Genomic DNA, 7,063 nt, shown 5'->3' with positions numbered 1-7,063 from the left:
CTATTTCAATGTACATCGTTTTACATTAAAACAGTATCTGTGTTTCACCTTTCGTGTTTTGTTTTCTAGTCATGATGCTATTCCCTATTAACATCTCCACTTTTTCTGAATTTATTACAGTACAGAGATAAGCAACGCAACCACTCATCGACTGGTTTTTTCCAAGTATACATGTAGTGTGCCCAAGCATAAAAATATTCTGTTACAATAAAGAACAACGTGAGAGGGTAAATTGTACATAAGACGGTTACTATGTAATTCCTTCATAGTTCACTACAATTTTTTTTTTACATGTTATATTGTATGTTAACCAGGGACCTAGAAACGACGAAGAGGCTCCGTCCCCGCCGCAGCTGCAGTGGTCCACCACCCCACGATGACTACCGCAGTCCACTTCATCCCTCCGCCGCCCCACACCGAACCCAGGGTTATTGTGCGGTTCAGCCCCCGGTGGACCTCCAGGGAACATCTCACACCAGACGAGTGTAACCCCTATGTTTGCGTGGTAGAGTAATGGTGGTGTATGCATCTGCGGAAAACTTATTTGCGCACGCCGACATAGTGTAGCTGAGGCGGAATAAAGGGAACCAGCCCGCATTCGCCGAGGCAGATGGAAAACCGCCTAAAAACCACCCACAGCCTGGCCGGCTCACCGGACCTCGACACACGTCCGCCAGGCGGATTCGTGCCGGGGACCAAGCGCTCCTTCCCACTCCGGAAAGCCGTGCATTAGACCGCTCGGTTAACCGGGCGGGCCTCCTTTACATGTTAATGAATGGATGAGTTGTTGCGCTGAAAGTTATGCTATTCATTTTTTTTACTCCATACGAACGTGACGTGTTTTACTTTTTTGTTTTTTGTTATTCTATAAGAACGTGTTTTCTTTCGCAGCCGAGTGGTCAATGAGGATAACTGCCAAGTGGTGGACCTGGGTTAGATTCCTTATACCACCAGAGATTTTTTCTTCATGGGGAGAGCTGAACGGGCTTCACTCAACTTTGCGAGGCCAGCTGAGTAGCTACTCGAAGGATTAGTACCTGTTCCAAGTTCAACAAACACGACGACGACTGGAAATTAGGTGTGTTGACTACCTGCCCCTCAATACCTCAACCGTTGACTACATTAGCCAAGGATAACAAGGCGGACGGTCGGACCTGATTGGTCCTTCTAAATCCTGAACTCTGAACATTGCGTTACTTTATCTTTTGCTACTGTACTGTAGAGATGTCCATAAATGGTTATAACATTTATCGCCATTGCGGTTTTCAGGTTCATTGGGAGTTCGTTTACAGATGCAGCACTTCCTGCAATAATTTCTTGACCTTGTGGTGCTTCGGAAACAGCCTACAACACCACGTAAATACAAAAGTCCCACAAAGATCCTAAGGGAATGGACCGGAAACGTGTGTTACGCGTTGTGACTGACTATTTCAGGCCGGCCGGGATGGCCGAGCGGTTCTAGGCGCTACAGTCTGGAACCGCGCGACCGCTACGGTTGCAGGTTAGAATCCTGCCTCGGGCATGGATGTGTGTGAAGTCTTTAGGTTAGTTACGTTTAAATAGTTCTAAGTTCTAGGGTACTGGTGACTTCAGAAGTGAAGTCCCATAGTGCTCAGAGCCATTTGAAGCATTTTTTTTATTATTTCAAACCTGAACGGAATTAGTTCTGTTAGTAAATGCAGGTCCATCTCGACCACCCGGATACCTCACAATAGGCCATTGCTGGAAGCAGCGCTTCTGCACGTCTTCTGTAGGGAAAACGCTCTGAAACTGGACCACAACAGTGCCGAGGTGTGTACCCCTGTGAGACCAGTCGCTATTTTACTTTTTTTTCTTATGATGCCTTCTCTGCCCGATAACAATGGAAATATTGTCGATGACAGTACTGCCAAAGCAGAGATAGCAAACACATCCTTCCGAAATTCCTTCACCAAAGATGACGAAGAAAGTATTCCAGAAATATGAACAGATGCCAACTTAATAACTTAGTACCAGGTATCCTCTCAGTAGTGAAGCAACATAAAACAATAAAAGCAAGTCTTCCAGTCCAGACTGGTTCCTTTCAGAGTATACTGATGCAATAGCTCCATTTTTAGCAATCATATACAACCGCTCGCTCGATCCGTACACAAGTACTGGAAAATTGCACAGGACACACCAATACTCAAGAAAGGCAGTAGGAGTAATCCTTTAAATTACAGGCACATATAGTAACATCGACATGAAGCAGGATTTTGGAACATATATTGTGCTCGAACATTATGAACTAATCGAAGAGAATGCTTGTTGACACGAAGTCAACATGGATTTAGGAAACATCGTTTTCGTGAAACACAACTAGCTCTTTACTCACACGAAGTCCTGAGTACTATCCATAAGTGATTTTAAATTGGTTCTGTGTTTCCACATATCGAGATGGCTTTTGACACTGTACCACACAAATGGCTTATAGTGAAATTCCGTGCTTGTGGAATATCGTCTCAGTTATGCGACTAGATTCGTGATTTCCTGTCATAGAGGTCACAGTTCATAGAAATTGACGGAAAGTCATCGACTGTAAAAGAAGTGATTTCTGGCGTTCCCCGAGGTAGTGATATAGGTCAACGGTTTAGGAGACATTCCGAGCAGCCGGCTTAAGTCGTTTGCAGATAATGCAGTCGTTTGTCGTCTAGCAAAGTCACCAGAAAATAAAATTACAAAAAAATTTAGAAAAGATATCTGTACGGTGCGAAAATTGTCAGTTGATCCTAAATAATGAAAAGTGTGAAGTCATCCCCATAGGCGCTAAAAGGAAACCTTTAAACTTCGGTTACACGATAAACCAGTCAAATCTGAAGGCCGTAAATTCAACTACATGCCTAGGAACTAGAATTACGAGAACCTTAAGTTGGAAAGGAGACATAGAAAATGTTGTGGGGAAGGCAAACCAAAGGCTGCAATTTATTGTCAGAAGACTTGGAAGACGCAACAGATCTCTCTTGTCCGTAGAAACATATAGGTGTTCGCTTTTCCGAGCGCTCTTCGAGGGTCCAATAATAATTATTGTGATTGTTTTTCGGTGAACTCTCTTCCGAGCACTGAAGTGTGACTTGCATAGTATCCATCTAGATGAATATTTAGATGCAAAATACAGAGTGAACAGATGGCACAATAAGGCGTTCGACCCACGGTATGTTTATGATGTAGCTTAGACTGGAGGTAATACTCCTATGGCTTGGGGGTCTTTTTCGTACATCTCCTCGGCCCAGTCATTCAGGCTGCTGTGACGTTTATTTCAACATCCTCGGTGAACAAATGTTTCAGCGTTTTCGTGACGAGTAGGCTGTAGACACTAACGTCTTCCAAGATAACAATACCCATAAAAGCAGGGCAGCGCGCATACCTTCCTGCTTTGAAGAAGTTCAAGAACCCTGTCATATCTCGACTGGATCAGTTGATCATCAGACGTGAATTCCATACAAGACGCCTGGATCTATTTGGAACAACAGGCTGAACGAAATGAAACCGCCGTGGCTTGGCCGCTCTAGGAGATCTAAACATCAGTTAATTGCTTCATCTGAATACGACATATTGTTGTTGTCTTCAGTCCTAAGACTGGTTTGATCCAGCTCTCCATGCTACTCTATCCCGTGCAAGCTTCTTCATCTCCCAGTATTTATTGCAACCTACGTCCTTCTGAATCTGTTTAGTGTATTCATCTCTTGGTCTGCCTCTACGATTTTTACCCTCCACGCTGCCCTCTAATACTAAATTGTTGATCCCTTGATGATTCAGAACATGTCCTACTACCGATCCCTTCTTCTAGTCAAGTTGTGCCACAAACTCCTCTTCTCCCCAATCCTATTCAATACCTCCTCATTAGTTATGTGATCTACCCATCTAATCTTCAGCATTCTTCTGTAGCACCACATTTCGAAAGCTTCTATTCTCTTCTTGTCCAAACTATTTATAGTCCATGTTTCGCTTCCATACATGGCTACACTCCACGCAAATACTTTCAGAAACGACTTCCTGACACTTAAATCTATACTCGATGTTACCAAATTTCTCTTCTTCAGAAACGCTTTCCTTGCCATTGCCATTCTACATTTTATATCCTCTCTACTTCGACCATCATCAGTTATTTTGCTCCCCAAATAGCAAAATCCCTTTACTACTCTGAGTGTCTCATTTCCTAATCTAATTCCCTCCCCATCACCCAACGTAATTCGACTACATTCCATTAGCCTCGTTTTGCTTTTGTTGATGTTCATCTTATATCCTCCTTTCAAGGCACTGTCCATTCCGTTCAGCTACTCTTCCAAGTGCTTTTCCGTCTCTGACAGAGTTACAATATCATCGGCGAACCTCAAAATTTTTATTTCTTCTCCTTGGACTTTAATACCGACTCCGAACTTTTCTTTTGTTTCCTTTATTGCTTGCTCAATATACAGATTGAATAACACCGGGTATAGCCTACAAGCCTGTCTGACACCCTTCCCATCCACTGCTTCCCTTTCATGTCCCTCGACTCTTATAATTGCCATCTGGTTTCTCTACAAATTGTAAATAGCCTTTTGCTCCCTGTATTTTACCCCTGTCACCTTCAGAATTTGAAAGAGAGTATTCCAGTCTACAATGTCAAAAGCTTTCTCTAAGTCTATAAATGCTAGAAACGTACGTTTGCCTTTCCTTAATCTATCTCCTAAGATAAGTCGTAGGGTGAGTATTGCCTCACGTGTTCCAATATTTCTGCGGAATCCAAACTGATCTTCCCCGAGGTCAGCTTCTATCAGTTTTTCCATCAATCTGTAAGGAATTCGCCTTAGTATTTTGCAAAAAAAATGGTTCAAATGGCTCTGAGCACTATGGGACTCAACATCTTAGGTCATAAGTCCCCTAGAACTCAGAACTACTTAAACCTAACTAACCTAAGGACATCACACACACCCATGCCCGAGGCAGGATTCGAACCTGCGACCGTAGCAGTCCCGCGGTTCCGGACTGCAGCGCCAGAACCGCTAGACCACCGCGGCCGGCAGTATTTTGCAGCCGTGAATTATTAAGCTGATGGTTCGGTAATTTTCACATCTGTCAACACCTACTTTCTTTGGGATTGGAATTATTATATTCTTCTTGAAGCATATGAATATGGCATAACTGACAGTTCTGCCGAAGCGAGGCCATTATCAAAGTTAATGATGGCGTTATCCAGTTCCGGTATTGTAACTCCTAGAAAAGATCTAATATTTTGTGAGTAGTGCTTGTTTATTCCGGTTTTTTCTTTTTTCAACTTTTTTTTTAACATTCATCATCGAAACAGACCGACTCTGTGTCAATATTCGAACTGTTAACTTTTGATGTCTTGCATCGATCGGCCAAAATGGCCAATAGACTGTCGGAAAAAGAGGGCAACACCAATAAGAATTCGTGCGACATAGGTGAAAGTTAAAAAGCGTGCTGCTACATCTGAAAGATGATGTCTAGTTACACTTCGAACCAGTCTCGTAACATAGGCGCTAGTAGCGCGACTATGAGGATGCAAATCAGGTTAGCTTTAAATACACGGTGTAATGGTAGTGACCGTTAGCTACTTTCAAGATGGCATTCGACAAAGAAGCAGGTATCAGCACCTCACTTAGTTTGAACGAGGTCATGTAATTTGGCTACGAAAACCTGGATGTTCCTTCTGCGATACTGCGGAAAGTCCTGGCAGGTATGTAGCTACTGGAATATATGGTAGCGAGAAGACCGGGTTTTGGATGACCACGTTGCACTAACGAGAGGGAAAACCATCGTGTGTGGCGTATACCTCTAGCGCATCGTACTGCATCTGCAGTAGCGATTTGAGCAGCGATTGGCACCACAATGACACATCGAACTGTTGCAAGTCGGGGTACTCCAAGGACAGTGCCGAGTAAAACGCCCTGTAGTGCACAATATTCCACTGACTCTAAACCACCTTGGGCAACGGCCTTGCCGCAGTGGATGCACCGGTTCCCGTGAGATCACCGAAGTTAAACGCTGTCGGGCGTGGCCGGCACTTGGATGGGTGACCATCCGGGCCGTCTTGCGCTGTTGCCATTTTCGGGGTGCATTCAGCTTCGTGATGCCAGTTGAGGAGCTACTAGACCGAATAGTAACGGCTCCAATCAAAGAAAACCGTCATCACGACTGGGAGAGCAGTGTGCTGACCACACGCCCCTCCTCTCCGCATCCTCAGGTGAGGGTGACACCGCGATCGGATGGTCGCGATGGGCCACTTGTGGCCTGAAGACGGAGTGCTTCAACCACCTTCGTTGGCGTCTTAAAAGGTGTCGAGCGAGAGCGCATTGGAGGGCAGGGTGGAGGTATAATTGTGTTTTCTGATGAAAACTGCTTCTGCCTCGGTGGCAGTGAAGGCTGTCCATTATAATTATCCGGGCTGTTATGCCGTGCTCGGTTGATGAATTCTGTGTCGATTCCCAACGTTTCGTCTCCAACTGCGGGAGACATCTTCAAGGAGTCCGTAGACCAATGCCAGGTCCAACACACACACTGTCTCGCTACTGACTGCCGCTAAATTCCGTGTCCGCGCGCTCCCACGCCGCGGCGTGACGTCACGTGTTTTGGAAACGTCAGTGCAATTGGCCGCTGTCCGTCGCCTTCGATCGCCGTTGCCATCACCCAGTACTGGGCGGGTGGTACACATCTTCTTTAACACCGGCATCCTTTTGCCGTTTCATTTCACGCCATCCTCCTTACGGTTGAAATTATTTGGGTGTTTAGCGATTTCGATTGCCTCCCTGTAGAGCCTTTCCTAATACCCGCTCGTGGCCGCTAGTACTTGCGTCTCCTCGAAACGAATATTGTGGTTTCCTGGCTGGAAAGCGTGCTCCGCAACAGCTGATCGTTCCGTTTCTCCTCTTCTACAATTTCCCTTGTGCTCTTCCAAACGTTTAGAAACAGTTCTTTTAGTGGTACCCACATAAACATCACCACAGATTTTTCCAATGGTTTGCGAGCGTCCTTGGCAGGCTTAAGGTATTCCTGTATCTTCCTGGTGGGCTTGTAAATTACGGCAATATTCCGCTTCGTCAAGATC

At 45.0% G+C, this 7,063-nt stretch overlaps 1 pseudogene; it reads left to right on the top strand.

The window, feature by feature from the left end:
- The first annotated feature begins 5,945 nt into the window (after positions 1 to 5,945).
- LOC126093084 (5S ribosomal RNA) lies at positions 5,946 to 6,063 on the top strand (annotated as a pseudogene).
- The last annotated feature ends 1,000 nt before the right edge of the window (positions 6,064 to 7,063 follow it).

The sequence above is a fragment of the Schistocerca cancellata genome, chromosome 7, assembly GCF_023864275.1.
Source record: "Schistocerca cancellata isolate TAMUIC-IGC-003103 chromosome 7, iqSchCanc2.1, whole genome shotgun sequence".
NCBI lineage: Eukaryota > Metazoa > Arthropoda > Insecta > Orthoptera > Acrididae > Schistocerca > Schistocerca cancellata.
Note: the sequence above shows the minus strand (reverse complement) of the source record. Positions and strands in the feature narration are given on the sequence as shown.